At 29.7% G+C, this 15943-nt stretch overlaps 1 long non-coding RNA gene across 1 annotated transcript in view; it reads left to right on the top strand.

Annotated features, from left to right (window-relative positions):
• LOC119612216 overlaps positions 1-15261 on the top strand; it is a 76186-nt gene extending 60925 nt beyond the window's left edge. The window contains exon 3 of the long non-coding RNA XR_005232116.1: positions 15144-15261. This is a non-coding gene — a long non-coding RNA (uncharacterized LOC119612216). The remainder of the gene's footprint in view (positions 1-15143) is intronic.
• Positions 15262-15943: the final 682 nt, after the last annotated feature.

Below are 15943 nucleotides of genomic sequence, written 5' to 3'. Positions count from 1 at the left end.
TCTGATTTCAATGACATTTAGTAAAATAATTTCCTGAATTCGTTACTTTTGTCTACAATTTTTGTTTGGTAATTTTCTTCGAAAGTTTCGGATTGACGGGACATTCCACTGTGGTCCAGAGTGTGGTATAATAGAAATTTATTAATCATCATTAAAATGCTAATACAGAACTGAAAATTTTTTACATATTTGAACATATCATTGGAAAAAAATTAAGGTGCATTATTTTTTTTGCAATGATATTTTGCTCGATAAAAACTAATGAGGAGATGTTATACGCCTAGCAATGGTAAATTTTAGTCCCATAATTGGACATCACGTCGAAGGCACGAGAAAATTTGTATTCTGTTTTCTGTGCTTTAAAAAAATTATTTGGAAATAATATAAGTACTTCATACATACATATATATTTAGTGTTGTTAATTTAATAATGAGCGACATCGAATTTCGTGTACCATCATTACAATAAGTATGATCTTCCTGGAAACTTTGTTAAAATTTTACTTCACAATGAACTAATTGTGATTCCGTTTTACTTTTCTTCCAAGTAATTTGAGTTAATCTTTCGCAAAACAAACATGTTAAAAATAACTTATCTAAGAGTCAAGGTGATGTAATCTTATATATGTATGTATGTATATACCTATGTAAATAATTGGCTGAGTTTAGATGTAATTTCATCCACGTATGGTATGTGTGCTGCTGTCATAAATAAATATGGCCGTATCCCTAAACGCTCACACACAGGGGCTCTTAAATATTCTAAGAATAACAACTTGACATTTTCCTCAAATAAACACATACAAATAAAATGTTTGGTATGAGTGTTGGTATGTTTGTTCTTGATCGTAAATACTAAAACCTAATCCAATTAATGTCAAATTTACATTCTCAAGAGGCTTAAAAAAAACTTAAAAAAGTACATATTCTTACATATAAACACACATAAACTTTCATACATAACGTTAGCTTAGAGTTTAAAGAGCGAAGAAGTACAACAAATTTATATAGCGTTGGAATAAGTTTAGGTGATAATCGGGTTGATAGTGGTAAAATTATAACAGAATTTATTGTGAAGATTTCCTTACAAAGCAAAAGTAATTATTAATTTAACACTATCGCTTACAATTAGGGACTTACCATCCAAAGACTTCAGCAAATGGTTTTGTTAAAAAAAACCCTTATAACAATTAGGTCATTACTAGACTCCTTCTAAGTTATACAGACAACATACAGTAGTCATTGTAAAGTAAGTTGATGGGTAAATACAAGTAATTACCATTTTTCCTGTTTCGATTTGTACAAATATGTATCAAATTTACTCAAGTAATTTTTAAAACGAACATTGTCATTCCTATAAATTAATAAATTTCGTGGTTGAACATTCGCAAGTTAAACCTACGATATGCTGATATCAGACTGGAGATAGAAGACGTACGTAATAAATAAGAAATTTTAGGTAAATCAACTTAGACATAAATTGTAACGTACATAACTGGGATTATGACAATGTCGTATAAATTAATATCGGGTTGAGATGTATTAGCCAAAATATTGTATGTACAGGATCAATTTCAATGTTTGACAGGATAGATTAAACTTTTTGTCATGAATAGAAAAACAATGTATTTTTTTTTAATTTAATAATACTTACTGCAAAAAGATCTGATTGGAGTATACATATCATTCATTTACAACAATACTGGCATCATCCAAAATTTTAAGTTGGAGCTCAGCATACAAGAAAAAATCTACAAAACGTAAATAGTAAGAACATTTTTTTCGATTTTTACTTCATATTTTATGTATATAAAATACTTTTTAGAGTTTACTTTTGGTTTCCCTGGTAATAACATATCATTCCAATATTAATTACCTTCGCTAATTAATCAAAAATTTAATAATAAATACATCCCATGTTTGGCACGCACAAAAATGGAAAAAGACACAAACTAAAAGTTTGTTTTAAATAAAAAACATACACTTTCATATCAATTTGCAAATGTCATTTATACAATTAAGAATGTATACAAAATTTAAGCCGCAGACATACAAAAATTGTCCGACAGACAACAGTTACAGAAAAAAGCACAAAAAGAAAATTTACATAATAAAACTTTAACAAAAGTAAAGTATTTCTGATTGTAAGACTTAAGGAAATTGAGTAATATAGTAAATGAAATCAGACAAGTTAGACTACTTGATACTGTAGACTAAAAGAAACCATTACTCGAAAGTAAGCCTTATATAGGAACTACCGCTAATATAATGATGAATGATAGGTACATTAAAACGTGGTGAATTTTATGTTGATACTGGCATTTAAAATCGTTTTCTGCGAATTAGTGTCATTTTTGGAACTGGCCATTCTTCTTTTGGTAGTTTTAAACAATTGCGAATTTGAATTGTATTTGGCTACCAATATTTCTAATATATTTATGAGTTTTAAAGTGATTTCCGGAAAATGGGTTTATATGGGTCCTTTGTACAATTTGTAGTTAGTATTTATGTATTCAGAAAATTACTCTGGGTCGATTAATATACTTTTAGGTAGGTGTATGTCTAATACCTTTATACTGTCTATAGGACAAAAACACTGTTAGCAAAAAATCAACACCGCCAAAAAAATAATAAAATGTGTGCAAACACAAGATTATATATTAGGGTGTCTCGTAAAAATCTTATTCTTGAGTTAAAAAATATTTTTTTTAATAGATATCCCGCTCGCATCCTATTATGGAACTATAAAGCCCTTTAACGAAATTGTATAAACTTTCTTTTGAGCAAAAAAAGGGGCTCATTTAGAAAACAAGGCATGGCCGAATATAACACTAATATATACATAAATTATGTTTCGTAAAGAAGTTGTTTATTTAAATTTCATCGCCTAAGTTGTAATTTTAAGCAAATAATGAGAGTTAAAGTACTTTTACTGAAGTGTTCATTTATCGATCCATCTTCATCAAAGTCGGTAGGAAGATTTCAGTTCCCATAAAACTTGTTTATGTCAAATTTCATATATCCTAAAATTTATAACGATTCTGTTCAAACAAATATTTTTATGTCGCATTTTAGAGCCAATAATGAGAGTAAAAGTCATTTTCTAATGGAGACCTTAATAGGGGTGTAGGGTAGGGGTCGCTGTAGTCGTATTTGACCGTTACAGTCATTTTCTGAGGGGGACCTTATTTGAAGGGTAGGGTCAATTATAGACCGATCCCTATAAAATTTTATAAAGTGTGTTTGGCTAGCACAAAACTTGTTTATTTCACTGCTGTAATCGCATTTTGAGTCAGTAATAAGTGTAAAGGTAATATTCTGAAGAGGGTCTTATAGGGGGAAGGGTCAATTATAGACTGATCCTCATAAAATATAGTAGAGAGGTTTTGGCTCATACGAAACTTGTTAATGTCAAATTTCATCGCTGTACTCGCAGTATTAAGCTAATAATGAGCGTTAAAGTCATTTTCTGAAGGGGGACTTATATGGGGGATAGGGTCAATTAAGGACCGATCCTTTTAAAATTTGACAGAGAGCTTTTGGCTTGCACAAAACTTCTTTATGTAGAATTTGCCGATGTACTCTCATTTTTGTCTCAGTTATGAGCGTTAAAGTCATTTTCTGAAGGGGACCTTATATGAGGTGTAGGGTCAATTATGGACCCATCCAAATACAATTTAAAAAAATGGTTTTAATTCCCATAAAACTTTTTTATGTCGAATTTTATTGCTATATATGTATGCTTCTTAAGGTCAGATATCAGCATTAAAGTCATTTTCTGAAGGGGACCTATATGGAGGGTAGGGTCAATTATGGACCGATCCTTATAAAATTTTACGAAAAGGTTTAAGATCCTATAAAATATGTTCCTGTCGAATTTCTCCTCTATAGATGTTTCTTTTAGACACTTATGAGCGTTTAAGTCATTTTCTGAAGGGGACTTTATATTGGGGGTATGGTCAATTATGGGCCTATCCTTACAAAGAGATTAAAGTTCCAATAAGACATATTTGTGCCAAATTTCGCCGCTATTGAGGCTTCTTTTAGCCAGTTAGGAGCGATAAAGTCATTTTCTGAAGAGGGCTTTATATGGGGGCTAGGTGAAATCGTGGACCGATATTGCCCATTTTCAATACCAAACAAACTGCATGAACTAAAAGTATCTATGCAACATTTCAGCTCCCTAGCTCTTTCCGTTCAGTCTCTATCGTGCTTTCAACAGTCAGACGGACGGACATGGCTAAATCGTCATAGAATTTCATAAGGACCCAGAATATATATTAATTTGTGGGTCTATAACCAATATTTCGATGTGTTACAAACGAAATGAAAAAACCAATATACCCCCATCTTTTTTGATGGTGGTTTTAAAAATATTTTTTTTGGAAACAATGAAGACCCTGTATGACCAAAATGTCCAACTTTGACTTCTAAGTCCGACAGTTCTTGACGGATTGAGCTCGAAATTTTTTCTGGCCTACTATGCAATAGTACTAACCTTGGTGCAAATTACATCAAAATCGATTTTTTGATTTGGGTCACTTGACATAAAATTGCCCGTATATATATTATTTTTTTTTTTCGTTAACACTCGCTTCAAACTAAACACCTTTTCGATTCGGTCCACATCTCATCTCTTCGTATAAAAATACGCAATAATGGCATAGCGAATTTTGATGACGTTTTCAATCAAAATTAAACTTTGTTTGTTACATTTAAAGAATATCAAAAGTAAAGGAAATTTAAGTTTTATTTTTGGGCCATTCTACTACAAATATTTTTAAACCTATTTATACACATAGACCACTACAAATGTATTAAAACCTATTTACACATACATATAAATATTTTTGTGTTTTATCATTCCCTGTCTGTATAGAAAAAATGCTTATGTATGCATACTAGACTAGTCATTTATATTCATGTTACTTATGAGACATACGTTTTATGTTACAGTTTTCTCTACTTTACTATTCTTCCAAAATGATTTTGTGAAAAAATGTTTTAAATATCTTTAATATTACTTAAAGGAAAGTTGTTCATTAATGAGTTCTTGAATTTCGTAGACATTTATTTTGATTTTAACCAAACTTTAAATAAAGTGTTTTGTATAGCTCAACGTTTAAGTGAAAGAAGTAATAAAGAATATATGTATGTATGTGTGCATTTAACATGTTTCTTGTAAAGAAATAACAATGAACATGTTTCCTTTGTCCCTTAACTTTTTTAACGTCAAAGAAATTCCACCTGTTGTAAAATTTTTTGATGGAATTTTATCACCAATAAGCAGCTGTTAGGGGTAAAATCAGCTATTGTGAATAAACCGTATATTACGATTGCAGGATATTTAATATTGCTTATTATTATTCGAATGATGTTGTGACGTTCGATGGTTGACAAAGAGGGAATATGTCGGACAAAGAATTTAACATGATGCGTTTATAACAAGTGTCAAAAAGCTTATAATGTTATTGTGATAACAAATTTTAAAAATTCAAACAAAATGTAACCTAATCTTAATAAAAATTTCATAATTTCTAAAATTTTTCATCAGAATAAATTTACATCTTGATCACATTAAATTTGTTTTTACCATTTAGTTTGATCATAAAACCATGTAAATTTTACATTTGCGTTTTTAACTTTATATTGCTGCTAATTTAAAGTCAATTTTCCAATATTTTGTATTTTCCCTCCGAAAATTTTGTTCATTTCATTCGAATGAGAGCACGCAATAAAGAGGCAAAAAGGCGTAAAAGTGTAACCGAGCGTAACCACTTACGTAGGTCGTTGCCATGAAATAGTTACGTGAACACATACGAACATATCTGCATATGTATGTACATCTACAAATGCATACTTTTGAAATCAGTTCACCCTCACACAACGAACCTTATATTTTTTTTCAAAATATATGTACATATGTATGTCTGAATAATATGCATATATGTATAGCTGGATATATGTATAAAGGCTGCTTGAATGACAAGAATGATCTGAAACATTTATATACAGATATAGTGTACAAAAGTTTATTATACAACACGTACAATATGATGTACATTCATATGTACATGTAAGTTTATTACTAATATATACATGTAAATGTATTTGTAGATGCAAAATGGTAATACAGTCTCAAATGTCGAGCAACAACTCGTTTTCCCAATTTTTTGTTGATTTTTTTTTTTTTGTTTGTTTTCATTTCAGTTTCCCAACATGAAATTATATTAACTGAATGTACGTTGGTCTATTTGTATATGTTTGCAACTGTGAATTATCTACAGGTGGACATGGAATAATTCATGCTACTAACTCTAATAAAAAAGTGATCTACAATTAATTGAAGTATGCTAAACGTCCAGAAACGATTTCGAGATTTTCCTCTGCCTTATCCATATTTAATTTAATCAAATTAAAGATGTATTTATGAACTTATAAGGACTCCTTTAAAAAATTAGTCGATTGTTAACCCAGCAGTTCGGCCGGATAGCTCTGAACTACCTATTAAACTTATCACTTAGGGTTACCCCTAGTCACCTACTACCCAGGTGACTAGTTATTTTAATATGTTCTTGTCCTACGAGGAAGTCAATCGTCAGCCCATAGATTACGAAGAGACAGACAAAAAGCTTAAGTTTATTTTTTTAAGTGTCCACTCTGTTGCTTACAAAGGCGACACTAAATGACGGATGTATTATATATATGAATAGGAAATTTTTCTGTAAAAACTGTATCTCAACATTTTTATCTTACTGTTTTTAACAGACATGTAAATGTATATTTTTGAACCTAAGTGTGAGACTTTGTACATATTACAAAAGGCTTTTAACTTACAGTTGAAGTCATGTTACTACATGTACGTATGTGACTTTATTTATGTAAACATGTATGTGTACATTCGAATATGTGTTCTTCACATTACATTTATATAAATGTAAATCCGAAATGGTATATAGTGTGTGTTGGTTGACCACACTAGAGGTCACTAGTGTCATAATATCTTACATTCACATTGATGATGAACTATGATGCCACCAACATGTATTCCGTTCTCCAGTCTGTGGTTTTGTCTACTTCTTCTGTTGTGGCCGTTATTGTTGTTGTCGTCGTCGTTGGTATCCAGTAGAGAGGCGTGACTATTGTAGATTTTAAGAAATACACTCATTTATTGCACTAGTACACTATCAAATTGTAATGTTACTTCAGATTGCTGTTGTAAGTATTTTTTTTCTTTTTCTATTATTACTACTATAGTATGTTCTACTACTGGTACATTAGCAAAACTGCTACTAGACTAAACTACTAATAAATACAACAAAACTACTAGAACTATATGCATTGTTGTAACAATGTTGTAGTGTGTATTGTATTTAAAAAGGTATTCATAGTTATTTTCATTCTCATCATCATGCTCATCCTGATGCTGGAAAGTGTTTGGGCTATAAAATGTATGCAAGCTCTTAATTTATACGTATACAATGTCATTGCAAAAAGAACCCATACTTTAATGCCAAGTTTAAATGACTGTATAAAGTTTTTCCAGTGCGAATGTGTTATTTTGATGATTTTTTGAGAAAAAAGAAAAGTTAATTTAATAAGCTTGGTATAAAACCTACATGTGTTTTCGGAAGGAAAAGTATAATATTTCTAGTTTTACTTTTTTTTATATAAACAATTTTATTTGTCTTCCTCAAAACACTTTAAAATGGTTTTCATGTCACAAAAATATTGAAAATTCCGTTGAAATAATTTTAAATCTCGGTGAATAGATGTCAGGTTTGAAACTCATAATTCCAAGATTTTTTCGGAAAAATATATATGAGAATGTATGAAATGAATTGAGAGATATATTCAAATCCGTAAGTTTGTAATTCTGGAATAAATTGTCAAATATTTTCGAAATTTATATATTTTTTTAATTAAAAAAAACGTGACAAAAAAATTACTAAAAATTTGGTAAAAATAAAAAGAACAGAAGGTAGGATGAGAAAGTCTTAATTATATATTATTAATTTTTTTTTCAATAAATTAACAAGAACTCCTGAAGGATGATAAAAATTAAAACAGGAAAAAATAAAATTTGTTAATTAACCGTCATATATAGCATTTTCCAAAATTATATGTTTTATTCCATGAGCAAACAAAAAGTATTAGTTTGTAAAATAGCGTACTGAACGTATTTGTAAAAATATATGAAATCTCTTGAATTATTTCTATCACCTCGAATTTAAAAAAGCATTGGGTTCCAGAAAAATATTTTAGAATACAACATTTTAAAGTATTCACTTGTATTGGCGTAATTTTAAGTTATTTATCTTTATGAATCTTTTTGCATTATTTTGAATTACAGTGTAAATTATTACATTTCTCATATTTCTTGTTGCTTGTGTTTGAGTAGACATTTAATTCTGATTTTTTCCGGTTAAACCTATTTCCAATATAAATCTTTTTTTGCAAAAATTTGTCTTTTTTTTTTTTTTTTTTTGTTTATATACTAAAATTGCAAAAAAAGCTAAAAATGCTAAAAATATTTTATAAAAATGCTAAATAAAATGCCAAATGCTAAATTAAAATTTTAAAGCTAAATCAAAATAAAAAATTCTAAATCTAGCTGCAAAAATGCCAAAATGGTCACACTGGGAGGACCTAAGAATTAGAAGAACATACTTAAGTATAATATTTTTCGATAGAGGTATAAAGTATGTAAAATCAAGTAAGAAAGTATAGTAGGCCATGACAATTCTTGTGGAACAGGTAATCATTAGTTATATACTTAGATATAGCGATTAAATGCGACTTAAAATATGGCTGAATGCTATATTTTATAATATCCAATATTCAATTCCCTTTAAATATTAATAATGTTTTAATTGCTTTAACTAAAAACTACTTATCAGTACCATAGGGTCACAGAAATATTCCACAGAACGGGTTCCAAAAGTAATGTCAAAAAGTGCTTCTATTTGCATCCGTTCTAGAGCCAGTTAATTGAAATTTAAATTTTTTCTGGGATTTAGTTAGTGGACCTTGCGACTTTCTGTTTGAGTACAAGACTTACGAAATTACATATATTAATTTAGTTAGAAAGTAATTCTAAGCCGATTGGTGCGCTATTTTTGTACGCTACAGATATAAGTACGATCTGTATGTAATATTAATATCATCCATGTAAATGATTTGTTTAACGTTAAAGGAGTCTAGTTATACCATTCAGTTTCTTTATAATTCATTAGTCGTCTTGCCAGTGAAGATATTAAAGCTGTGTAGGTTTTTTTTTCATGCGATTTACAATTACTACTTTTTCTAATTACTTGTAATCGCCTCCAATGACATCACCATGTTAAAATAATGACTTTAAATGCTATTGTGCAAGTAAATTTTAGCATTTTCACTCCTTACATGGTAATGAAAGTTTTCATTGGGATATATTTTAAATTAAATAGCGGCGTTGATTTAGGAATGTCCGTCTTTCTGTATATCTATATGTCTGTTGAAATAAATATTCTGAAGACCACGGATACATATATATCTCCATCATCCAAATCATATATAATTATATCAGGCATGATAACGAGTAGCTTTCTATTTGAAATCTGCAAAATCGGTCCATAAATAACGATACGATCAAAATTCTGAAACGACACATGAAAAGTTTGTCTTCTTTGTAAAAGCGAAATAGATTATCTTCATTCTTTTTGGTAATACAATTAGTATGTTAACATAATTTTAAAACAAACTATAATGAGGGGTATATACGATTCGATACAACCGAATATAAAACTCATTATACCCTACACCACTTTAGTGGGGAGGGTATATTGGGTTTGTGCAGATGTTTGTAACGCACAATAATATTGGTCCTATACCCGCCTTAAAGTATACCAATCGACTTAGAATCTGAGTCGATTTAGCTATGACCGTCCGTCTGTCCGTCCGCTCATTTAAAAATTGTAATCAAACTACAGGTCGCAATTTTGAAGATAATTCAATGAAATTTGGTACATGATCTTCTATTGTCACAGGAACGAAGCCTATTAAAAATGGTTAACATCGGTCCATTATTTCACCTAGCCCCCATACAACTGAACCCCCGAATAGGGCTTGTAAACCTTGTGATCAAACTAGAGGTCGCAATTTTAAAGATAATTCAATGAAATTTGGCACATGCCTATTGAAAATTGTTTACATCGGTCCATCATTTCACTTAGCCCCCATACAACTGAACCTGCCGAATAGGGCTCTTAAGTTCATAATTTTGTTTAATATACTCGTACCTCGACAAAAAGCTGTAAAACCAAGTTCTATACTAGCCTTGATGAACCTCAAAAATTTTATAGTTATAGGGCCTCATTTGACAATAGCCCCTATACAAAACTCCCTTCAAAATTTGACTTATATGTCCACAATTTTATTCAACAATTAATGGCTTAAGTATATCTGAGGCAAGGTACAATTCAACTTAAATGCTTTATTATGACAACTAAATCACATTTTTTTGTAACAGGTGTAGGGTATTATTTGGTCGGCCTCGCACGACTATAATTTCTTACTTGTTTTTATTTTAGAGTAATTTTGTTGCAGTTGGTTACATAGAAGCTCTTAGTTGTTACTGTATTTGTTGTGATACTTCTATGTACTGTTTATGTCTGCATTGTGTATACATATAATATAGCATTTAATATTCATTCGTACCTTTTCAAAACACGTGTGTAAAATTTGCTTAAAATGTTTGTATTTAACAAAAAAAAAAAAAAAAAATTAAAAAACTAATTTAAACTCAGACATTTATAAATACGTTTCCTTCTTTAAGTTAGAGATGAAGGACAATGGTCAGTTGTTGGCAGATAGAAACACTACTATAACATGTTAGTGCTATTGTGGCTGTGTGTTTTTTTGTTTTTGTCATTTTCTGAAGTATTTCAAGTACATATATGAGATAAAATCCAAGTATATTCTTGTTTATGAACCTTAAATAAAAATTCGTAAAATACTTTTTATTTTTGCACAGATTGTGACATTTTCTAATATTGTCATTCTTGCTTTTACTACATATACAATATTAAGGTGTTCTTTTCTTACCTTTTGCCAAGATTTGTTTTATATATTTGAAACTTTTTATTTCTAAAAAAGCAAAATTTTCGGTCTTAGACTATCTTTATCAGTTGATATAGTAATGTATTAAATAGAAAAATACCTTAATAACACCACATATTGCACGTTGAATACAAGACTGGCATAGCTCAACTTTCCAAACAGTTTATTGTTCTGTTATTTTAAAACTTGTTTTGAGCATATTTTTAATAATCACTAAAATAATATTGACAAACATCTATTTTATAATGTTATTTTTTTTTAGTTGTGGCATTTTTCATTCAGTTTGCCAATATGCATTTACATACGTAGATAGTTGTCTTTTTTGTGGTTAGCAATTGTATTTTACTGTTTTCTGTTTTTATATGCATTTCAAAGTTTGTAGCATAAATATTAATAATACGGAGCATAATTGCAAAATTTATTTTTATTTAAGTAATTTGAATAGTACAAAGTTTTATAACTTCTTAAGTAGAATTGTTTTATAATAAGGAAATGGAAATTTCATATACGAAATTATATAGAAATTTTAGCAAGTTGAATTTGAGAAAAAAACTTTTAGATCTTCTATAAAATAGCCCCAAAGTAGGTGAATACAACAGAATTTAGTATTTAAACCTTAACCATTTATGAAGAAGTATACTGCTATAGTTTACCTGTTACCGGTAATAAATTTTAATTCAATTAAATTCAAATCCATAGTTGTGCCTATGAAAAATGCATAAGGCTAGCCTACAACGAGCAGTAGCAGAGTTTTTAGTTTTCATCCTTTCTTTCGTCTTGTTTATTCACAATAAGAAACTCATATTTTATTTAAACAACAAACACACCACCAACACCGACTGTTACATGACCCATGCTATTTATGAGTCTACTCCATTACGGGCCACACAAACAAGCATAAACATCAGTTCACTAGCACTATCAAAAGTTCTGCTGTTATAACACGTTTGGTAACACATTTTATGGTTTTGTGATTTTTTCCTCCTCTTTTTCGTTTTTTGAATGTAAATTAATGAATTTATAGATTTAAAAACTGTTTGAAAAACTGTAGATAGAGTTTCGGAAAGGGTGTGAAAATAGTAATTAAATGTGGGAAGCTTGTAATCTAGGGAGAACATAAGAGTACCGTTAAGTCGATTAGAAATCTTCCACAATTTGTCCTCCATGATTTGAGTGTTTTTTCTTATTCTTATGATATCAGAGAGTACCGATACTTCTAGACAGTCGATATTATGAAGTGCCTATTAAGTATGTCTTTTACAAATTTCAATCAATGCCAAACAAGGTCTGCACTAAAGGCATGTTCTTGTCCGAAACAGTAGGAATTTTAAGTGATTTTGAAAACATACATAAAATGTCGAAGGCAGTGTAAATAGAAGTAAATATTTTCAAATTTTGGTAATGAGTATTGTAGGTAATGTAGTTATTTCACACGTTACTTGGTAATGAGTGGTCTTTATTAATAAAATTATTTTTTTTTTTGGTAGGATTTGTTGCCAGATGTATGTCTAATAAGGAATTGGTTAATGGTTTTAAGCCTAGTCGATATTAGAAGATTTTTGAAGAAATATTGATTTGTACCTTCATGTAAAAACTATTCCAAATAGCACGATAAAATAATTTGTTAATGGGGCATTGGGTAATAGAATATATTAATAAACACAGAAAATAACTTTAAGGTCGGTTTTAAATCCGGAAAAGTCGGGTAAGCACATTTGTAACCAGTTATTTTTTGGTCATCGTCAAACAAAAATAAGTAGTTATTCACCCAAAAAGGAAGTACTTACACTTTGCTCCAATATTACTTGCCTACTTACCGGGTAAGTAAAGATTTTGCTGGGATAGTTCGTTTGGGGCATGTTATATATGCAGGAAAAACTTAACCAGCAAAAACTCGCTAATGGGTTGTACTTCCATAACGACTTACTTTTCAATGACTACTACTTATCGTCTGCATTACTTAGACGTACTCTAGTAATGACTTTCTTATAATCTAATATAGAAGTACTTTATTTTTGGCTTTGTCATTTTGTTAGTACATTTTATTTAATTGCGTTTTAAGAATTGTGTTTTACAAAAAATAAAACAAAATTAGTTTTGTTTGTGAAAACCATTATTTGACGCGCAATAAAATAGCTAAGCAGTGGAGCAGTGTGTAGAACATTTGACTAACAAACCGAAGTCCCTGGTTCGTATTCTAGCTGGCTCTTTTTATTATTAAAAAACAAAACAACTTACTCAACAACAGTTTTGCAAGAGAAATTGCAAGTACTTCTTTAACTCTCTATTTGTAAGCGTGCGTAGAAGTACTTGCCTCCAATGACATCACCGCGTTAAAATAATGACTTAAAATGCTAATGAAGATGTAGTGAAAAGAGCTTTTATTAGTTTTTTAACTCATTACTTTTCAATGTAAGTTTTTCCTGGGTACATTGAAAAGTAATTAGTTACATATGTATAAGGATTGATCTATAATTGATCCTACCCCCAAAATGAGGTCCTCTTCAAAAAATAATTTTAAACTCGCTTAAAATCAATTCATATCATTGAAATTCGACATGAACAAGTTTTGTACTTACCCCATAGAAAATGACCCAGTGGAAAAAATGCTAGGACTTAGATTTTTTGACCTTTTACACATTGTAAAAGATGCGATATTCAATCCTCATTGCCTTACCGCGGAAGATATTCCACAAGCACTTTGCTTCCCCTTCTTTAAAGATTCATACACGTTAAAAGTTGCATTACAAAACAAGGCCAAATAAACAATTATTAAAATTCAAACATGATTGGATTTGCATTTATTTTTATACGTATATTGACTCTCCCTATAAAATTTATTTTAGAGATCTTCTTATCAGCCTTCAGCGAAAGATGTTAAGGTCCTTTCAAAGGGCATATGAAAAACTTATTACACAGAATTAATACAAATGGTTCAAAGTTTCTTTTACATATAAATTTTTTCATGTGTAAAAATGGCTGTTGCACGGTGTTATGATAACATACAACTATCACCCTAACGCTCATACTAACTATTAATATAAGATATTAAAATTAATAGATAATAAATAACAAAAAAACCGATTTATATAGTATTGGACCACTTCCTGAAATTCACTTGAAATAATACTCTTTATTTCAAATTTATTATAATTTTTTTGGATTAAATTATTAATATGGCCAGCAAACGCTAAATGGAAATTCTACTAATTTGCTGCTTACTTTTCATTCACTACTGCTATTTCTATTAAAAAAAAACAATCAACAATATTATTGCTTTTATAATTATTGTCGGTCGATTGAATTTATGCAACAAATACTCATACTTACCAAACTACACATCCCTATACTTAAAGGGCATACAAATATTTATAGGTATTTCAATAGAGACGTTAAAAAGCCACCCTTTAAAAAAACGCAGGAATGTACTAGTATTTTCTGCCGTCCCTGCTACATACATATGTATCAAAACATGAAGTCTCGGTTGCAATTGTGGACATTTTTATGATAAATATGTATACAATATATTTTTTTATTTATAAATATAAAATAATAAATAAAAATTTGAATAAATGTATGTATGTCAGTATGTACATAAAAAGAGTTTGTACAGATGATTGTATAAACCAGCAATTCGCGGTGGCTGACAAACTACTAATTTTATATTCCTTTAAGAATTGTATCTGATTGAAGTATTAGTTATGGAATAGTTATTTTTATATGCATTAAAAGTGATGTACACTTTATATGTATCTAAAATCAAGTCAACCTCGTATTTAAACATTTCGAACTGCCGGAAATGTATAAACATTCGCATACATTGTATTTTGTACAAGGTGTATGTATGTATGTTTGTATGTGCACGAATGGCAAACGTATTGTGTGTTATTATTGAATTGCATGTCCTGTTATCGTTTATAATTAATTTTACTAAATATTTTAACATTTTTATTGAGTACCATTCATACAATTTTATTATTATTTTATTGTCCTAGTTGTTTAAATTCATACCTCTCTATGTGTTTGTTTTTCTCTTGTCATTTCAGTTGCATTTACAATAAAATTGTTTAAATAAAATTAAGGTTAACTCAACTCACACAGGTGTCAAATATGTTCAGCTACGTTTTTGGAATTTTTGGATTTTTTATTTTAGGTAAGTACAATGTTGTTACTTGACCTATGTGTTATTTTACAAGTATCATCTCCCATTATTTAGGACAATAATGGGAGATATTGGTTATGTTAGTAGAGATTTAAATTGAGTAATTATTTTAAGCGACTTGGAGAAAAAAATATGTAGTTCTAAGTTTTAAATTAAACTAAGTAAACGTTTTTTCTATTACGAATAGTAATATTCAATTGGGAAGTTTTTTTGATGTAACTTTTACTTTATATGCGGCAAAGTTAAATATACCTCAAATTATTATACCCACCATCAAAAAAGATGGGCCTATATTAATTTTGTTATTCCGTTTATAACACATGGAAATATTGGTCATAGACCCACAAAAGTATATATATTCTGGGTTCTTATTAAATTCTAAGACGATCTAGCTATGTCTATCCGTCCGTCTGTCTGTCTGTTGACGATAGATTCCGAACGGAACGAGCTAGAGGATTGAATATTTCCACAAGAATTCTCTATAGGTAAGGTTTGTTTGGTATTGAAAATGGGCAATATCGGTGCACGTTTTCGGATAGCCCCCATACAAGTGGATCCCTGAAAAACAGCTTTAACGGGCATATCTGTTTTAAAAGTACGAGTATAGCAATGCAATTCGAAATTTGTATGTAAATAAGTTTCATATGATCCAATTTTTTGAGGATCGGCCCATAAATTACGCTA

The sequence above is a fragment of the Lucilia sericata genome, unplaced genomic scaffold (genome assembly GCF_015586225.1).
Source record: "Lucilia sericata isolate MDLA Ls3-8-SP2 unplaced genomic scaffold, ASM1558622v1 Contig001629F_arrow, whole genome shotgun sequence".
Classification (NCBI taxonomy): domain Eukaryota; kingdom Metazoa; phylum Arthropoda; class Insecta; order Diptera; family Calliphoridae; genus Lucilia; species Lucilia sericata.
The sequence above is the reverse complement of the archived record's forward strand: the minus strand, read 5'-3'. Positions and strand labels throughout refer to the sequence as shown.